Here is a 23,326-nt window from a genome sequence, read left to right on the forward strand (position 1 = left end):
TTTTGTTTTTCACGGCGCTTTTGAAAACTATTGGAAATTTAAAATTTTGACCTCCGAATGCATCAACTAGATACACTTTTCCACCAAACAAGATACTGTTGAAGAAAATCGAAGTAGTTTTACTGCTCTAAAAGGTGATGACAGACACAAAAAAAAATTAAAAAATTAAAAAATTAAAAAAAAAACACACATCATTGTAAAATCAATACATTCATCGTTCCACTCAGAATCTAAAACGATATTTGAATTGCATTACTTTTATACATAATAATTATAGGTACCTATTTATTTATTTATTTCTCTCGTTCCATTAATTAATCACTAACGAATAACTTCATTAATACTTCTAGAAACCAATAAGATAAGTAATCATAAGCAACCCTGCACTGTAGTAATCGCGATGTTGATGTTGGGCACTTTAAAGCATTCGTATACGCATAACAGTTTTGCTCGTGATATACAACGATACAAATCAAAGTCAACACGTGAAAACATAAGTTTGTTGTATTTAATTTTTTACTACAATTATTATCATAATATATTATGCTAAAACTAGAAGTTTTATCTTACCTTTGTACTTATTTAAAAAAAAAATTAAAACCTTTTTGAAATAATTGTTAATCAAATCAATTTATAAAACGTACGAATGCATATTAATTAAAACGTGAGAAAGTATATTTTTATAGATCATAAGAATACATCAATTAATTTTCTTATCAAGTGAATCATACTCGTGTAAGTATAATTTTTGAAATAATTATATAAATTAATTTTTTTTAAACAAAGTAGTTATAATTAAATTATGAATTTTCCCCGATACAACGTGACAGATGCGTAGACTAAATCTAATATATTTTTTTTAATATATTACGTGAGGCACTGTCACGCTGACGGCTCAACTGACCGGTGCGTACAACAAATCTGTGCTTAGAAAAAAAAACGAAATTCAAAAAATATCGAGTTTCAAAAAACGTTTACTAAGTTAACGACATGACTTTGATGTAGAGGCTAAGAGAAATCACGCAAGAGGCTTTACTGAAACGTATACGAGAATGGAAAATGGTCAAAATAGTAATATACACGACGATGAGATGCGTTTTTTTCTTTGATGACAGTAATTGAATTCACTATGCCTTGAAATTGAGCTCAGACACGGACAAGAGTCTCTGTTTGTTGTATAGACGCATGGACGTTTTGTATTCCGTTTTTTACAAAATATTCTAAATAATTGTACAAATCTAATTGCCAATTAATGGTATTCGTAAAAATTGTTTTTTAATATACAATCATTGTACACTCAAAATATTTAATCACGCTGCAGGTGTGAATGCTCATCAGTACATTAAAAGACTCAATGTCGTAGCCAGAGAGGGGCATTGGCGGCACCCCCTCCTAAAAATCTTTTTTGCCTTTTTATTTTCTTATATTTAATGTTTAATAAAAAATAAAAACATAAGGCTGTTGAAAGTGAGCCATTAAAAAAGGATTGGATTTATTCTATATCCACCGTTAGTGCTGTGTTTGACTGTGTGTGTATGACTGTTCATTAGTGCGCGTGAGTTTCCCAAACGATTTATATAATTAAAGATAAACTACAGCTAAGGTTCTTGAAAATCCGAAACGTACATACGCGCTGTCACACGTCACTTTATTTTTCGGTCAAAAATGTTCAACTCCCATGTACCACAAAAGTCATAAAAAATAGAAGAAAAATTCAGCTAGTACCAAAAGCCTTATTTTAATTTTTAAAACATATTTGAATTCCTTAATCTCTTTTCAAGGTTATGTAGGAAATGGATTTTTAAATTGTCGTATAGTTTAATTAGTATTGTACCAAAAAAATTTTCTTTTTTTTTCAAAATTCACTTTTACTTAAGTATTACAAAAAAAATTAACTTCCTAAGTAGCAATTAACATCCAAATAAGATAAATAGGTTTTCAATTTTTTAATTCTAAATATGTATTTATTCATCTTTTGCCTGGTAAAGATTGGATTGTATAATCCGTGATCTAATATATTTTTTTTGTAATTTATACCGTGTGTTAATTAGTCCAAGTTCATTTTATGAATAAGGAAACTGAAATTGTAACAACTAAAAACAAATAAACCTGTACAATTTTCTTGAATCTTAATAACTCAGTCGATGCTATACTTTTGTTTTCAGAAATTTGCTTTTGAAGTGGTGTCATTGGACGAGAGTTCTCATAAGATAACACGTAGGTTGTCTTATAATATACCTTTTATAACTTTTACATTTTGCATTACATGTAGGTATACTGCAGATTGTAAAATATGTATTCTTTAAAATAAAGAAAAAGAAATCGGCTTTGAACTCTTCTTTTTGCATTCGATGTATTTTTAATTTTTACAATATTTTACAGAGGGTTGTAATCAGTTGTAATAGTTCTGATTTCCCTTGCGCAATTAGTAACCATTATACTGCGATTGATACATGAATAACTAATACCTACTCACTTTCTTCGAATAAAATCTAATTTATCACTTACGTAGAAAACGAATTAATAGGTACTTAAGAGCTTTAATAGTTATAACAGTGTCATGGTTGCTTGTAACTCTATTAAATCATTGTATATAGAGATATACTTGATATATTTTGTGTCTTTTTTGACACAGTTCCACATGAGCATATTTAAAATCTATTTTTAAAACAATAATCACTATCAGCTATAAGTTATTATATACCTACATCTTAGTCCGTGGTTTAGTGGTTATAACTTATAATTATCTATCACTATGATAATTTTTCAACATCTACAATCTTATTATAGATCTATCGACTTTAATGTCATCTATTTAAAAATTGTAATCAGCTATAATCCTATAAGTATGATGATATTTCCTTTTTGAAAACTAATTAATTAGGAGGTTAATTAGGTACCTTAATAAAATTGTTTTTCTAACAAAAAAAAATGTATTTTTTCTGCATCTCAGTTTCAAAAGTCAGAATATTTATGCTATAATAAATCATGAGTAGGTATTAATTGTCTATTACACATTTTTTTCTGATTGTTTATAATGAATACGTAAAAAAAATAAATACATTCATAATCCTCAGGTTATTTACAAACAAAGATATCGTACCTATTATAAATATAACGGTCTGACATTAAATTAGGTAATAGCAGTCCCCAAACTTTTTCTTAATGAAGGTATTCAAATTTTAATTCATTACGTCAGTGATATTAATCTTATAATATACTTTATATATTTTTCAGGAGTAGACATCCCTCACTGCAGCCAACAGTGTTCTACTCTTATAATTACATTTGAAGCACTCGTGTTTAGTTAAAAATACAGTTTTAAATATTAATAATACTATTATATTATTATAGTCTTTAAATACAGACATTTTCCGTAAAATAATAAACACTTTTAAGTGTGTAATGTGAGTGTGTTATGACCTCGTGGGATACATGAATACATGATATATGTAGAAAATCCCGGTATTATTGTACAACAAAAACAATCAAATTATTATAAATAATTTCTAGAATATTTAAAAAAAATTGGCATTTTCAAAATATAGTAAAAGTTCAGTTAGTTTCATACATTTTATTTTGTTACATATTAATACAGTAAAATGTAAAAGTTGATAAATTATCCAACACAAATGTAACAACTATGTTGTATGTTACAAGTTAAACAAAAATATCTGTTATTTTATTCCAACTTAAATTAATTGCGATGATATAAAGTTATTACATAAAAAAAAATAATTAGAATTTCGACTGATGAAAACTTACAGCTTCCAGATATATCGTTACAAAATGTAAAAGTATGACTTTTATCATACACGCTACACCCTGGAAATTCAACGTTATTATATTTTGATATTTGATCCAGTTTGATCATCTTCATAAAACAAAATGCAAACAAAATTTCTCTGATATATTTGGTACTCTGGCTTATAATAATGTGAGTAAAAATTGGTTTTGGGTTTCATCATAATGATGTACCTACCGCATTTATAAAATGTGAGAACCTCCAGAGTTGTTATTTAACAATATTTTTACAACTATTTTTAATTAAAATTCACGGTCTTATTTTAATTTTTCATACATAATACAAATATATATATATATACATATAGTATAATATAATAAGTTTATTAATAAATTATTTTTGACTTGGAAAGACTATTATACTATATTACTCAACGATTTTTACTTTCGTTGTTTTAACTTACAGAAATACAAAAGTTTTTCTTTTTTAAACAATTTCCTTTTAACTAAATTAAAAATATATATATTCTCATTTGCTAAACTTAGTATATTATTCTATCAAAATAAAAATATTTATATATCATCAATTTGCATGTAATATTGGAGTTGGTAACTATATGCCATTCATATGTACTAGCAAATTCATAAAATCTTTTTTCGAGTAAATAGTTTGAAATGTAATAAGTATAGGTACCTATACAAAATACTTCAGTTTAGATTCTGATACTAGTAGATGAGATATTTAATGATTGAAATTTTTATACATAATTATTTTAATTTTTTTTTGAAAATCTAATTGTTTTTAAAGAAGGTTTAAATTCTGTAATTATTTATCATTATTTATCAGATTTTATATTACAATTACACAGGCGCACTTGTACAGTACACAGTATACAATTCAATAAAGTACACTCGTTGTAGATGATGAAATGATACGAGTACCAAATTTCCAATTTCCTTCTAGACTTTTTATACATTTAAATTATAATAAATAATTACAATTTAAAACTGTTTCAATGTTTTATTTATTTAAACTTTTCGATTCTGAGGAAAACACGTCTTATTCTAGTACCTAGAAAAAAATACTTCAATGGACCTTTTTAGTAGAAAATTGGATCTAGTAGTTCCTTTTAGTATGTCAACATTTAAAATTCTCAATACTTTTTAAAATAATCGATAAAAACCAAGAAAAAAAAAATATAAACATTTCAATATTATGAGCGTTGGAAGATTTGACAAATTTCGTAAAATTTTTTAAAATTTGCTAATCATTTTGTAGCTAAACATTTCCTAAATTATTTAATATTCATACCTAAAATTTGAAAATGTCATACAAGGTCCCTCATAAATTGTTATAACTCGAAATTTAACCCGTCATGCATTATAGGTTGTGATTAACTGTATAACGCGGTATACTCAACAGTTTTTAATACCTAATAATAATAATATATTTACAAAAACATAGGTTATAGTGTTATAAATTATAATATATACAATTAACATAAATTAATTTTACTTGATTAAGAGTATTCAAATACTTTTAAATAAAAATTACTCGGAGAAGTATTCTAAATACTGCGTCAATCAAAATGTATAGTTCCACCAAATTATACAGTGTAAAATGCTTGACAAAATTAGTATAAAACATGAAAATGTAAAAAAAATATGGTTCAGTTAATTAATAAAAGAAAAACAATTCTTGTAAACAATTAGTATTTTAAAGTATCTACAAACACTTTTTAAAGTATTTGTTTTTGGAATTTTTTTTCTTTTTATTACTGATCATTCAAAATTAGTATTGAAAACTTTTAAAAAGTATGTATTACAAGACTGATATTCGACACCTATTAAACTGTACACCAAATTGGATACCTACTTTCCCCTTTTATTTATTAATTTGTCTGCATTTCATAAGAACCTAACATATGAGATTGTTGCTGCTTAAAAATATTGTATACTCTAATTATAGGTATAGACTATATGTACAGCTAACAATGTAATATTTGTATAGTATTGTATATTTAACTGTGTTTTTAAAAAACGATATGGGTTATAGTATTATATACATTATAGGTATAATATTATATTAATATTAATACAATTTACCAAACTTTTTCTTTAGTAAAATGGTTTTCATAATCATAAAAAGTGTTTTCAATGGTCACTTTAAATAAAATATTGTTTTGTCGTCATCTAATTTGATTGCCCGACTTGTATATTTATATAATAGAAATACATTAATTTTCCCATTTTATCGTATTCAATTTTAAAACCATATAATTAAACGTAAACTGTTATACTTGTATAAAGTACAAAATATAATTATTATTGCTATTGATTTCTAAAATGTATTGAAATAAAATTACTTCTATTGATGAATTATACATTTTACATAGCAAACGAGATTAATTCACCAAACAAAATTTAACCATAGTAATTCGTTATATTTGTATCGGAAAAAAACTTATTAAAATAGGTTTATTTTATTGGTAACTCTTAAAATATAATATTTACTGAGCAGCTTATCTTCCTCGTAAATCGTTTATTTAATTGCAAGTACATAGTTTATTATTATAGGGTTTAAATTGTCTATAGAAATTTGATGTATTTTAAAATTAATCTGATTAAAAAATATAAGTAAATTTGATCATTTATTTTATTTAACTTATATTCATGAAATACCAATAATATGTAAAGTTAATTATGATATACATAATAAAAGATTGAATTTAACTTAGGTACTTGAGTACTTCATCAAATTTCTCAATTTTGTGATTTTGTTCAATTTTTTTTACATAATTCAGTTAAATGATTACGGCTAAGTATTACTCGCGTTTTTATTATTTGAAAATAAATATTTGAGAAATATATGTGAAGTCTCAAAAGGTATATGTTTGTCATTACAGTCAGTTACAGCCATGTTTGTGAAATTATTTCAATCTATGTAAAATTAAGCACTATTATTGTGTCTATTCCATTAATTAGGTATATACTGCCAATAATAATCGACGAACTTCAACAGATTTTAAATTTAACTCACGCTATATAAACGTATTAAATTTTCTATAGACTACCAAGTTTAACTGTTAATGCTTTTCAAGTCAGCCTAAACATTTATTTTGTAAACATTTAAGGACGACGATGAAGTTTTTAATCGCATATTATATTATTATGCTTCTCTAACTTGTCAACAGTCATCATTGCGCTAGTGCTTAAGTCGTTATAGCTTTTTATTAACAAAGCCTCGGAGACTCAGTCAAGATTATGTAATTATTTCTTCATTATCTAACAGATAACATAATATTATAATTATTTTATAGTGACAGTGGTTGTACATTATCTAGACGAAAAAATTTATCTACTTATCTTATCTAGAAGTAAAAGTATCTTTTTATGAATCTGTTTAAGTAAAACAGTTATGTGAGATAAATTTCTAGATAATTTTTTGTGACAAGATTTAAAATTTTATTTTTAATATAAAACTTGTTTTTTCGGGAAGGTGTTCACTTTTCTAATTAATTTCCAGTAGTAGCCAACCATCTTAAAAGTGTTGGCAAAACAAAAATCTGAGTCTCTTGTTAACTTTCTTTCAAATCTCTCTTCCAAAGATGGTAGTCTTTGGAGAGAAACTAAAAAATTTGTAAATATAAATCTGCTAATTTAACAATTAAAAATCCTGACGGCAGCTATGTCATTTCAGACCCTGATAAAGCTGAACTTTTTAAAACTCACCTTTCTGATATTTTTCAACCTCACCCTGACATCTTACCTCATACCAATAATAATAAGGTTAATGACCATCTTAATTCACCTCTATGTTCATCGGCTGGTCCTATTAATCACTTCACTCCAAATAATATCAAATTTGTTATTAATCAATGTTCCCTCAAGATATCCCCGGGATATGACCTTATAACTGCAGAAGTAGCTAGATGCTTACCTAAAAGAGCGATCCTTAAATAGTATATCGGCATATTATGTCATTTTAGTTTTAAATTCGTTGATTTGTGAATGCCTGCTGCAGCAACGGGTCAGTGTTTTTAATGGGCACATGATTGTTATTACTCGGAGTGTCAAAAATTATCAAGATTCTACTGAAACCGGATTCTACTACTTTTATAGATGTTCACAAATGCTTTGTAGTTTGTAAATACGTAATTTATTTCTAATCATTAACATTATTGTATACAATAATATAAACTTAAAAGTTGTACTTTGTAGATAATCAAATAACTAATTTAAAAAAAAAAATGCTTTCCTGGAATACTTAATTGGTTAAGTTTTTTTTTTACTTTAATAGCCATCCGATTGTCTGGAATTCTTTCATGTGACTATATTATATTTTATTTAAAAACATATCTGAAATTATTGATAATTGGCTACAACTTGATTTGTATTTCATAAGACATATTTTTTTACAATTATCTGCTAATAATATTAATCACTTCACAGGGTGTTACCACTGGGTATCTTCCCTAATCTTATTATTCACATCACTCTTACTTCACCTATCAAACCTACTTATTATACTAAGAAATGTATAGATTGTAGATTACTTCAAATAAATAAAATAAAAAAAAAAAAAAAAATATTAATCATTAAAATAAATCAGGTTTAAATAACGTTTCATTTCACGTGCATAGTTTGTAGTTTATTATTCAAATGTAGATGATTAAAATACTAAAGTTTTATTTTTTATAAGCATAATGATTTAAGATACCACGAATTAAAATTTTAAATTGTATATGATACATTTAATTTTTATCTTTTTTTAGGGTTGATCTTCATATTTATTATAAGTTGATAAAACTAACAGCCTGAAATTGCTTTTTTATTCGTCAATTCCGTAAACTTTCTAAACTAATCCATGTTTTTTTTTAAATTATTTTAGCTAATTGTATATAAGTAATACATTTTCCTTACCCTTATCGTTGAAATTATTTACTAAACGTACCAGTTGTTTGTAATAACTAATAAGTCATACGTCATTTATTTTTACTTTCATTTTATTTTTACAAGTCGTAGATACTTGAACCCCACCAAATTATTCACATGGTATTCCAAATTAAATCAATATTTGCTTTACAGATGATTGAATTCCGATCAGATTTACTGAAGTATCAGTATTCAAAAATATTTTGGCACCATCATTAATTATTTTCGTTTTCATACCTATATCGAAATTTCATGAGTAAATAGTCAGCACGTTTCCAACGCGTGTTATTCCACGGTTTATTAAGATTTGAGATCAAGTACGCGATTTATTTTTCCACACAATATTTGAAAATTAGATTTACTTCCATGATTCAAAATAAATTTATTAGCTGAACACTATTATTACAAATTGCAGTCATCAAAATAATTGTCCAAAAATAACGAACAAAACCGCATTGATAGTTTATTTATGAGAATGTGGGCGCATATCTTCTAAGTTATTTTTTTTTAATTCGTTCAGATAAATAATTGAAAACACCATCTAAAATATGATTATTTGCAGCTGCTATATTTTGGTTAGAGGAATGATATCACTAATAAAATTGAAATTTTATCTGATATCTGTGAACTATATTTTCGAAAAGTCGCAATATTATATCGAATATTGATTGTGTGCGGTCAGGATTTTAAATAAGTTTCATGGGTTTTAGCTGTCTATAACAAATTACGTCTCCTTGTCAGTTGTAACTTGGATTTTGTAGGCAAGTTTTAACAATAACAATGATTATCAAGTACATATATACATTTTTTTTTTTAAATGTATTGTTGTTTTAATAGGTTTTTAATTTTTAATTGTTGGAATGACAACATACATCTTTAGTTTTTTAACCAAAGCAGAAAATTTGTCTGAGAATTTCTTTTCAAAATTGTCGCTGCTTTGTAATAATCAAACACTTTCTTAAAATATAAATGTTTAAAAAGTCAATAAAATGAGACATAAATTATTCACTTATTTTATACCTACACAAATGTATAATATATAAAAAAAATATAATTTGTTTCAATATAATATTAAACAAAATACCGAATAGATTAACATATTATTTTAAAATAACATATTAAAACCACAATATATTTGCACGAATACGGGTATTTATATCATTATACTAATCTGCAGTGTCCTATATTTTATAAATCGTTTAATACTATATTAAAATGCCCATCATTGTCCTAGCTGTCTTTCTGGTCGTTGGCTGTTTTTCTGCGTCAATAAAAATATACTTACATTGTTCAGTTTTTGTTTACTGTTATTAAATTCAATACACAGTCGTATTCACTCGTGTTATATACAAAAATGTAAACTCAAGTGGTTGCTATATTAGTGAGTGTTTCATAGTTACAATTGATTAATATTATACCTGCAGTATAATTACTAACCTACTACTTATGTCTTAAACTAACCAAATAAATACATTCTCGATTTTGTAAGTGGAGCATTGAAGTGTACATTGTGATGAACTAATTATTATATGATAAAATATTTATGTACCTTATTGATATCGAAATACATAACAAGCGGATATAATTATTTTCCATTGAATTAAAATTTCATATATTATATATAAACTTATATTAAAATAGATTAAAAATAACCGTTTTCAATAAACCAAAACTTCGTAAACGGTAAAATTAATCCAATAAAATATGTAATTTAATAATCATATTATTCACCATAAGTTTAAATATTGTTTAAGACCAGTATAAAATAACCTACTTGATAAATATTATGGACTATAGACATTTGAAAAATGAGATATAGAAATTCTACAAAATTTTCATCAATGTGTTCAGTAAAATATATTCTATTGAGTTTCGTATAGATATCAATAATATAGAGGATTTTATACTTTTTTTTAGGATTGCAAATCAGTAATTTATCTGACTTAACACTAGTCACATATAAAAATATTTTTTAACTAAACAAAATCATAGCCTTAGATGAAAATAAACGATTTTATCATACCTTCCACAAATATACTTGAATGCACAATTAATGAAATATTATAAGAGTAATAGATAATGATGACGACTTTTTTAGTGTTGTTTTAAATTGTAGTTATTATTAAAGTAAAAAATTATCGATTTTACACGAATACATTCCAGACGTTTTGGTATTAAGAGGCTCTAAAAACAAAACATTGTTGTGTAACATCATAATATTATTTCGTCATATCGATGGCATTATAACACACATAATATAACCTAGCTACTATATAATTATTATGTAAATGGAACATTCGAAATACGTGAAATTATTAATAATAATTTGTTAATCCAGTTGGGACGAATACAACAGCGGACACAATAGTGGCATATTATAATAAATTGATGGCGATGAATAAAAATGAAATCGATGTCGTTATAGCGAGATGGCGTCCGGAAATAATGGAAATTTGAACTAAAATAGGATAAAGATTGACGAAGTAGAGAAAGACCGGTGCGGTGTAATGCGTGTTGATTCATCAATCATCCGACGGGAAACCATATCATACAATATTCGGATATTCCCGCACAACGCATTGGTCTAAGCGACTTAATTTTTATCAATTATTAGGTCGTTATAATAATATAATTTTGTGTGCGTGCGTTTTATGTGCAGAGTATTTACTATTTAGTATTAAATATATAATATTATATAATATAAGTGCTGTAAATTTAAGCTTTTACATTTATTAAATAGATACATTTTAATTGAATACTTATTATAGATTTAATGCCTACCCAAGTAGGTGAACTTAAAAATTAAATAAAAAAATTACGCCATATCAATAAAAGTACCCTATTATGCCCCAGTGTTAAATTAAAATAATACAATTAATTTAACTACCCCAAATAATATGTTCTCGTTTTAAGCACGCCATCAACAATTTCTTTTAAATGTTACTGTTTTTTGTTAAATTTGTTTTCAATAGATGTGTGCAAACTATTGACCTATTGGCAATTATTGTAGGAATATATAAGCTACCATGTTACATAGACAATATGATATAATTTATAGATGAAAACTTGAAGACCAGATCATATTTTATGATATTTACATTATATTATAATATACACCTAACTGTTTATATTATAATATGTATTGTTCATTATGTAACCCATAAGTAAATAATATCAGTAAATCACTCACAACGATAACTGTTACCGACAGTAAATTAAAATAAAAAATATATAGGTACCTATGTCCTAAATAGTTATATAACTACCTGTTACGGTTATTATACAATGTGAATACATCTTTACTTTGCGTTGGGGATAGTAGAGTATGATACAATATATATAATTTTTGAATTCTCCATTTATTTTTCAGAAAAAAATAATTTAATATCATCCATATTATTTAATAGCCAATAGATATTCGATTATATTATTAAACATAATAACAATATTTTGAAAATAATAGTTCGTCCGTATAAGATTTGATAAATATTTCATTTTACTACTTACTTATATAATTTAAGTACCTAGCTGACATGTGTGGGTAATCGAGGCGAGTCGTGCAAACAACTAAACCGTATTTATTACTGCGCCCGACGCACGCGGCAACTTACACAGCCTACGTGCCGTGTTGTTTTCAGCTGTTAATAATAAAAAATCATTATTGTAAATGTCTACTTTATTTTATTTACACAGTATTCAATTTGTCTGATAGACCTGCAACGTCTCTCAACAACAGTTCGTATTATTATCAACCGAATTTCTAGCAAAAATAGTACGAATGGACGTTGAAAATCGACCAACGGTTTTGTGCATGGGTCTTAATATCGAAAAACCGTTATTCTAAATACTCTGTTTATATACTATTTTACACCCACACTCACCTCCGTTTATTTCATTTGAATTTATTTAGTTTGTAACCACACTCAATGACATTTCTTTCAAATATTTAGTTTTATTTACATAATTTAAGGATCATAATTATCTTTTTTCCCATAAATCAGATGATATAAATGTTGTGTTCCAAATCAAAATTTAAACAAACAGCTTTTGTGTTATTTGACTTGGTAAACCAAGGGTAATAGGTCCATGGTTAAGAAGATTTTGTGGGGCTATGATGATTTGACAATGATAGTAATTTATATAAATTTAACAACATTTTATATTTTTGTAAAAAAAAATCTTTAAATTTGAATATTAGGTACTTGATCAATTATAAGGACTATTATTATCCTTAGTATACTAGATTTAAGTAAAATACTTCATAAAATTATTTGAAATAAATTTTCGAAAACTTCCGAATAAAGTATTCAAAATGCTATTCTATAACATTCCAAATACTTTAAAAATAGTTTTTATATTGGATAGGCAAAATATTTTTCATGTCTTTGAGAAAATTGTGAATTATAGCCAATATTAAAATATGATAAGATATGTATAAGATATTCAATATCATTAAGAAATAAGAAATACATCATTAAATACTCTGAAAATATTTCAAATGCTGACGGAATACAATTTCTGTTTACAAATCGGAATACTTTTTGCAGCATATATTACTGAAGTCTGCTTAGTACCTATATTTAGAAGGTATTCGTTCAAAATATGTTTGTATGGATACACCAACATTTTCAAACAAATAATAATAATAATAATAATAGTATATTACGCAAATCAAAAGACAGTACAAAAGTATTGGAATATATAAGATAAATTACAAAATGTGTAACTCCCCTATAAGCATAGCTTGTGATGGGGAGTTTTAAATAATATGCTTAATAATTTATAGTGAAAACGGTTAGTTCTCATTCGAAAAAAAAGTAGTCTATATTGTAGTAACAATACGGGACGCTCCTTAAATTATGTATAAAAATCTAATCAATTGAAAATATTGTCCTAACTCCAAAATATACTCAAAAATGTATATTATTATCTTTGAAAATCAATAAGTTTTTATGCTTAAAAATAATTCTTTTTGATTAATTACAATGATCTGAATTTTTTATTTCGACATGAACACTTTTTTACGTAAATGACATTTTTAGTAATTAAAATTGAACTCGTCTGATATTTATCTATGTATCAGTTATAATGACAATATATTATAATATCATATGGGGTTCTGATTGACGTGTTAATAATAATATTGAAATGACTATGAATATAGGTATGAACAAGGAAAACTCATTACAACTCACGTGTCAACAACAACAGCACTTCCAGCGTGGCGGCGTTGATCGAGGTTTATTCGAAACGGTAAGAGTGTAAAAAAACAGCCAAAAGTTCAAACAACAAAAAAATTTAAAAATAATAAAATCGTTTTACTAACTGCGAACAAAAATTTTATTATTTATCGCGATCGTCTCCCGTGCTCTGTCCCTTACGGTTATTCGCACGAAACGTTTAGCGGTAGACTATCGTTCGCGCCGGCAAGTCCGGAGACTTTAAAGGTACTCCGACTCCGCCTCCGCCGCATGTACAAACGCACGGTAAATACCGTATCGGTACGGTACACATTATATACCGTGCACGGTACACGTTTTTTATTGTAACGTAGAGGTCGCGCGCGTTTATCGCGAATTCGTTTCGAATCGAAATAGGTAGGTAGGTAATATATTAGTATTGTTATTATTATTTTATACATGATTTTAATCGATGGGACAAACACGTCGGCGTCAAGTTGTTTAATGTCGTTTGAAGACGCCGGTCTGGAGTATTTTTGAAATTAAAGGGTCGTTTAATAAATTATGAATGTGGCATGTTACGCGTTTGCTTCTTTTAATTGGTACCTACGGCCAAAATATCTATTTTATATTAAAATGTATTTCAACAAACCTGTACGTAAACTGTATATACCTACCTAAATTAAATATGATTTTGAATATTTTTGGGTTAATGCATTTTTTATTTTAATTTAACTCCGTGTTTCCATAGATTGGTTCTTTTGGTAGCTTATTATTGTACCTATGTGTGATGACGGGGGTTCTTTATATGCTTGTATTAATGAAGTGTAATATAATACGACTTGTTTACTTGGCGTCTGTAATTATTTTAACAGATTATGGTTTAAAAAAAATACTGAAACACATCGTATTACATACCTAATCGTTTTAAAAATAATTTTGATTCATGGTGGTACCCTACACCTATCCAAAAATTATAAATAATTATGGATAAAAATATCGATATGATAACTTTTTCACGTTAAGCCGTCTGCTGACGTCATTAAACTTTTCAGTCAGGTCTTCTTGACTTTAGACATGGCACGGCGACGACGGCAGCCTCGAATTTCGTGACGAATTATTTGACTGTCACCTAGGTTTTTCGAACGACGGTGTCGCTAAGCCCCTTGACGTTATCCGCGCAATGATATTCGTTCGGTAAAAAATATTATAATAATAAATAAAATAAAAAATGACGTTATTAATGGTTACTTGCACACCTTGGCGCGCGCGGTGATTTGCAGGAATACAACCGCCCGCAAAATAAACGGGAAAGGTGTCGACAATATACGACGAAATCAGATCGCAGTACCGCATCGGTGGTGTAGACATAATTTTTCTTGTCTATTCTAAGCGCAAAATGTTTGACAGAACTCTCATATATATATATACATATATGGTATTCTGTGATATGGTAGCTATTTGATGTTTATGGGTCAATACACACTATTCATACGTACGCAAGCATATCACAGGTGCTATATTATTATCATAATATAATATACGTGTATGTGTGTGTGTGTGTGTGTGTGTGTATGTGTGTCAATTCTGATTTAATATATAGAAATAATATTGTGCAAATATGAATAAATTAAGGTCATCAAAATAAATATAAATTAAAAGTATTTTAGCGGTATGCCGCGCTATTATAATATTTTATTACGGTGACAAAAAATGTGAACTGTCAATGATAATATTATATTATTAAATAGATTAAGGTTAAAACTCATTTTTTTTTTTTCAATCATAAGCCACGATTAACAATATTTGATTAAGACCATCAAAGATTCTGATTAAAAACGAACATATTATTATATTTGTTTTTTTTTTAATTTGTTTCTAAAAACACCTAGGTAGGTACTTATGGAATTTTCATACTAAATTATTTAATTAGAAAATACAACACCGTATTTCCATATTAATTTTTAATAGTTTGAACCCTTTCTATACTTAAACTAAAATACTATAAACTATTAATTAGAAAATACAACACTATATAATTTCAAAGTATTTACCTACTTTTCGTTTAAAACTTGTGAGAATCTAAAGTTTAATTATATATGAAATCAGAGTGAGTTCATAAAGAATCTTAAACTTAATTTTCTAATTAATATAAAATATAATGTACAGTACAATGTATAATAGATATAAATACTATAACCTAAACATAAAATATGACAGAAAAATTGAATTAAAAATAATTAACTGCAATAAAGCTTAAAGAAATATAAAATATAGAGGAAAGAAAGGAAACCTAACCTAACCATACAAAAGATATATAGATGCGTTATATTAAAATTAAAATTATAAATCTGTAGTATTTTAGTTAACAGGAACAAATCCAAATAAATACCTTCAAAAATAATTTTCATCTCAACTTCTTCAATTGGGTTTACATGAATGTGTGTTTTTTTATTTTTGTGATTCCCGTTACATTTTGAAACAACCCAAATGAAAAAATGTAAATTATTGATAAACTAAAATGTTTACAAAATATTATTTATTGATAAAATAGATTTAATTATTTGTTTGTGATTCAATAACGATTACTTATACTTGAAAATATTTAAAAATATATGAATTAGAATTTTCTAGAAATTATTATATTATTTAAAACATATTTTGGATCTTTTGAGCTAGGTGGGTTCTTATAGAAATTAGAAATATTCTTTTGGTTTTAGGATTTTTTAAATTTGAGTTGACTAATTATATATTCTATTTATACCAAGAACCTATTGGTACGTTAAGTCTAAATGGGCTGAAATTAATAAAAAGTAAAATATTCGATTTGTTTTGCCAAAAATTAGTTGAACCAACAGTTTACTGATATTACAACAAATATTACTAATATTACTATATGACATACATTATATATCGTTACATATAGTTTCCGTTCATAATAATTTTTTTTTTTGGAATTATATACATATATATATATATATATATATTAATTCAAATTTAACTTATCCTTTACATTGACCAACTTCATGAGTCATGACGAAGTACCTACACTCGAAACATACTCTACAACAGAGCTATTTTCTCGGGATGTTGAGATAAGATAAATTTTGTTTATCAAATTTAAGGTTGTCTTCCAGGCTCCAAAAACAAACTGTTTTACTCTCCATCTTTTTACGTATTTTGCAAAAATGTATGTATACTTTTAGATAAGCCATTGTCAATCGTTTGTATTTATTTATTTTAGGGTCCACCAATTTATAGAATTTTGGGCCAGTACATCTTCACTTGGGCCTCATTTATACTCCCAGTTCGCAACTGGAACAAAACGATATTAAAATAATATATTATTTAGGGTCTACTTATTCTGTTTAGTTTATCATTTTTATAATAGTTTTTTTTGTGAATTAATAGTGAACTGAACCTTTTAATATAAATGTCTTAACTGAGTGTCAGCATAAATTATGTGTTCATGTTATATATAAACTAATATGGTAAGTATTAATAATTATTTCTGTATTTTACTATAAACTTTCACATGCAGACAATTATGAAAGTTCACTAGAGTACACTTATACTAATACCTAAAATATAGAAAATGTGATATGATTATTTCTACAAATTTTGCCATGCATATAGTAATATCAATCACAATGAAATGAAAATTAATGATATCGATGAACGAAAATATACTTATTTTAATTGAACATGTCTTGAGCAATTTTTAATATTATAGTTAGTAATTATTATTATGGTTTATTATTATTAATTAGTAAAGTATTTAAAGTATAAGTAAAAGTTAAAGTATTTTGCGTTGTGAATATAAAAAAACATCTATACAAAAAGTGTAATATCGATGTCATATTTTACGCTTAAAATAGGTCAAAAGTTATTTCCCATTTCTTAAAAAAAAAAAATGCAAATCGATAAATTATTCTTATAACATATACAACGGAAATTTTTATCGATGTGAAGCATCAAAATAATATTTTTGTTTTTCTAACATCACGGAAAATATTTTTTATAAAACAACCTATAGGCTATCCATTTATTATCATTATTATTTGTTTTTATCATATACCTAATAATGCGTCTTCCGCGTATGAAATTTTGCTTGCGTCTGATTCGCAAAATGTTATTCCCTTGAGTGATTTTAACAACCACAGCAGTCCCGTTTAACTTTCAGGTTGTGGAAAGTATTGTTATAAAATTTTGAAACAAGTTGTTGTTTCAGAGATATATCAAATGATTAATAACTTAAAAGTTGAAAGTTTTTTTTTGGTTGGGTGCAGTGTAGTATAGTTGGTCCCAGTGGGCTTCGAAAGAGAACAAAAGGACAACGGAAAATAAATCGGCATTGACAATTTGTGTCCGATCAGAAATCGCTCTTCGCGTTAAACACTTTTGTTCGAATTCCCACTTTTTGGGATTATTAAAGTCCCAACACTTTCTCCTCTCCATTATGTCCATTGTGTAGTTTCGTATAAGTCACGTCAACTTTCGATTTATAAGCGATAGCTCGCATAGTCATATAAATATCATAATACCTATAATATCGTACATATAACCGTAAGCGATTTTGTGGGTTTTTGAATTCATTTAACTGACTGTCATGTAAAATATACACGAGTTATAATTACATAAGATTAATCACGTTGTACAAACATTGTTGAATTGTATTTGAATTGTACACAATAGTTTATTAGGTACTGGTTCAGTTGACGCCGGCCAAGAAAGTAATGTTCCGCTACTCAGGTTTAGTTGATGCCCACTACTTATTTTTCTCAAATTTTCTATGTTCTTATCATTTTTCATATAATTTATAATTAGTTTTATTTTTTATTTTTTATTTTTTCCCTAAAACCAAAGATTTGTTAAAATTAATTTTATTAAAAAAAAAAACAATAATAATCAGAAATATAACATTTTATTTATCAATTTAATTATTAATATTGAATATTCGTAGAATATGTTATAGATATTATATATAGAAAAGTTATAACTGAGTTATAACATAGGTTATAAGTTATAACATAAGTTATAACATATTCAGAAAATAAAAGTATAACTTTTTACTCAGTATCCCATACGTATTGTTTGTATACTCAATTATCATTGTATTAATTAAAAGTTATTAGATGGTATTTATTATTATATTTTTATTAATTTATAGAATTACTGTTGAATTGAATAATATTTGATATTATATGTGTATATAATTAATTAAATTCTAATAATGCATTTTTTTACCATAATAATTTAGCTGTGGACCATTGGGTAAACAAGTACAACAAATTAATTGAATTATATATTAAGGTTGCATGAACGATCACTAGACATTTAATGAGTCAATAGTGCGTTAATTCACCATGATTTAGAGGCACATGATTGGTTAATTAAATTTGTATTGAACCATTAAATTAATACATTTTTTATGCAACCGGGCATAATTTTTAAAATAATATGATCAAAAAAATCATAACTATCTAAGAATTGAATTTCACTACATGATGAATAATTATATGATTCAAAACATCATCAAATTATATTGCGATATTATAATCTATTACACGATTTAAATGTAAACTGTAAAGCAACTATATAATATGTGAAAAGTGAATATAGATACATTTCATTGATCATTACAATCGAATATAGGTATTATAGTGAAGTACTCAACTATACAAGCACGAGTTATTATCTATAAATGAATATATCAATTATTATGAAGCATAAAAAGATTAGCATAGAATGAAAAATGGGGACGTCGATGAAATATTATATGCTAAAAGTTAAAAGAAAATTATTTTTAAAAAAAAACACGCCTTGTAGCGTTTATTTAGTGGAAGTCGTAAGTATAGGTATTTCATTCAACGCGTTCACAATTCGTGCCTTACGTATGTATATGTTATTATTTTATCTTTTTTACTGTAAATATTACTTTGTATTAACGTTTATAATTTACACCGTGAAATAATTTAATTAGTATATTAAATTATTATAATAAGTACTGTTGTATAGAAGGATCTAAAAAAGAAAATTAATTACATTATAATACTGTTTCGTAATGTTATATATTATTAAAATTAAAAAGAACGTTTGTTGTAACATTACAAGAGAAAAAATAATGCAACAAATTTGTATAATTTCAAATAAAAATCCTCCCAAATTTATATAAGAGACAAATTTATTAAATGAAAAATATATATGAGAGTAATGTTTGTTATTTTAAAATCAAATTAAAGACAAATGCTTAATGATTTTCAAGGAATTTGTTTAGTCATAATTAACGTTTCAACTTAATAGCACAACAACAAAATACGTAATGAAAAAAGTCAACAACAGCTGATGTTTACTTCATTAAAATGTAAAAAAAATATTTTCTACTTAAAAAATAATAACAATTGTTTGATCCAAAATCATAATAATAACTTTATTTCAATTTTTTTTGTTTAATTTAAACAGGGTGGTTAATTGTATTCTTGTTACACTCATAAAATAACCTGCTGCAGAGTGCAGAGGATAAAACTTACCTTTGTAACTTTGGGTACGATACTTTGTCATGAAACCAAAGTTTGATTAAAATACTATTTTAAAGTTGATGATATATATTTTTAACGATGTACCGAAAGTGGCATGGTTTATGATGGTAAAACAAGTGCAAGTCCATTTTTTAATATAATATAAATTAATATTTGAGATCATATCATTAATATGAATATTATTTGAGCCATATTATGTTTATAACAAAAACAAAATGTATTAAAAATGGTATACATTTAATAAATTTATGATAGGTATAATAAATATTAATCGAAAACATTTAAAATAATCTAAAATGTTCAGCAATACTAAAATAATTATTATTACCTATTGTAAACATATTTAATTAAACTCAGTCGTAACCACCATGGTATATTAATAATTAAAATAATACTGTGGAAATCTCTGTTATAGTAAATTATTATATTAATAAGACAATAACCTATAATATTATTTGGTCGATACTAAAATACACACATAGTTTAGAAGACCCGGATGTCAAAAATATTATATTTATTGTATACGTAATTATAGGTAGTCTAAACTCTAAATATTATAATAATATTAGGGTTGTAGTTATAAAAATGTCCCTTGTGTTTTAAATTTTAATCAATGTTTTTTGTACTCGCCAAGTCGTACCTACTCAAAATACTCAATCGATTAGAGAACTTGTGTCAATTTGACTCGACCACAGGGCAGTCCACGAGAAAACACCCGACTAGCTTATAGATATACAGTGTCCTCTATGTTTAGAGCGGCGTGCGATTTATTATCGGAAAGTCTTTCTGCATCGTCTACCATTCAAACCGTAAATAAGATTAATACTGCATTTATTGCTTTTCTTCCAACACGGACTCCGGCTTTGTGACCAAACATTATTTTCCAATATAACACCACACGTTCTCACTGCCAATACATCGATGTCGTCATGTTGATATTTGGGTAACTTTTACATTGTCTGAACATAGACATTGTTCAATTCCTCCTTCTCGCCACCGTCACTATCACAAGGCCAAAATTAAAATGATTTATGAATTCAAATATTATTGATATCGTAAAAATAAAAATAAATGTAGATAAATGGGTGACGCTATGCTGTACAGTAGGTTACAAGTGGGTCTCTGTAATGGATGGTGATTACTTACATTTTTAACTACGAAATCATTTTTAAATTTTAACTTTAAATGTTTATAAAATCGAAGCAGTGTTACTGCCCCAAACGGTGATGACAGACACAAAAATTAAAAAATTACATTTAAAATAAAAATAAACACACATTATAATTGTAAAAGCAATACATTCATCGCTTCGCTCGGAATCTAAAATGGCTTTACTTTATCTATTATATACATTTTACTTGGAACAAAAATCAAAATTGAAATGCAAAATTATTTTGTTTCAAATATTTATCATCATTCCTTATTTTTTTTTTTTTTTTGGGCTTTTTACGAGCCTAGACTCTTGGCCTCTAAAACTAATTCCTTTCATTGTTCTCTATTGTATGCTTGTTCCCAGTCTCCTCCAATTTCTTCTAATACTTCCTTGACGCTATCCTTCCATCTTTTCCGTGGTCTTCCCCTTGTCCTCTTTCCTCTTATCATATATGTCAATGCTTCTTTCAATACACTTCCATCGGCTCGCCACACATGGCCTGCCCATTCTATCCTTGTCCCTCTGATAAATTGGAGCACATCTTCTCTTTTGTAAAGCTGGTATAGTTGGGTGTTGGTTCTTATTTCCCATTTCTGTTCCGCATTATTGAATACGAGTCCATACATTTTTCTAAGAACTTTTCTCTCAAATAGACGTAGCTTTTCATCATTGCCCTTTGTCGTTGCATTATTCCTTATTAACTAGATTTAATTTATAAACGAATATTTGGAACTATATAATAATGTAAATTAAATATTATAATATTTACTAAATAAAAAATATATTGTAAAAATCGTATTTTTTTAAATACTTGGGAAAAAATTACAAAAAAAAATGCAAAATGGGAATATTCAGGGATAATAATATACTTTTATTTTATTCCTTGAATTTATTATATTATGTTATACTATATTAAACTACGTAAGACTTTCTTCCTATATTTTTAAACTTAGGTATCTTGTATCTACCTAAGAACAATTATGTTAAGGGTGATTTTTTTCTTGGCAAGGATGCAGATTTTTTTCTTTGAGTAACGCCAAAATTCCGTTACCGATTGATTTGTGTTAACTGATTATTTAGAATTTATTAGACATTTGAAACTTTTATTGGATATCAGTGACATAATTTATCATTTCAACTCTTGTATGTGCGATTTAAAAGTTCATCACATTCATCCTACTAGAAATACGAAATGTAAATAAACTACCCATCATATACAATTGTTTTTAATAATCATTCCAAGTACTGCATATTATATATTAATTAAATTCTCTAAAAATTAATCAGGTTAAAACACATACGCAATATTACCATTTAGACAAAACCATAACATATAATACGATCGCTGTTTCTACCTATTATAAGTCTCGTCACTACGCCGTGGGCTCAAATGGATTAATACTATAAACTTTCGTAAACATTCGCATTTACTTTAGAAGGAAACACGGTGCACTCGCCACGATATATCGTTTTGTTCTGTTTGAATCTTAGTCACTGGAAATTTCTAAACGTCTCCGACTTGTTTATAAACAGCTTAGCGTAATTAGTTTACGTTCGTTGTAGGCTTTATTTTCGTACTTAAGCTTCCGCAATACAATATCACTTAAAGTTACGTTGTATTGTTAATACTTTTGGCTAGTAGGTACAGTCGTGGACATCCGGATTAGTCTATGAAGAAGGTCCAAATTAGACAGCGATCGTAAGATTTTTAGCGACAGCTTATGTCTGCTAGTTATCAAAAACAGTGATTAATTTGTCCAGTAACACAATCCACA

General features: G+C 26.5%; 1 protein-coding gene across 2 annotated transcripts in view; it reads right to left on the reverse strand.

Annotated features, from left to right (window-relative positions):
* LOC100161700 (ras-like protein rasC) overlaps positions 1-14,110 on the reverse strand; it is a 188,142-nt gene extending 174,032 nt beyond the window's left edge. The window contains exon 1 of one of the 2 annotated variants that reach the window (XM_016804736.2): positions 13,875-14,110. The gene's annotated coding sequence lies outside the window, so the exon portion shown is untranslated. Of the gene's footprint in view, positions 1-13,870 lie in introns of both variants that reach the window. The other variant, XM_001942979.5, reaches the window with a different exon arrangement.
* Positions 14,111-23,326: the final 9,216 nt, after the last annotated feature.

The sequence above is a fragment of the Acyrthosiphon pisum genome, chromosome A2, assembly GCF_005508785.2.
Source record: "Acyrthosiphon pisum isolate AL4f chromosome A2, pea_aphid_22Mar2018_4r6ur, whole genome shotgun sequence".
Lineage (NCBI taxonomy): Eukaryota > Metazoa > Arthropoda > Insecta > Hemiptera > Aphididae > Acyrthosiphon > Acyrthosiphon pisum.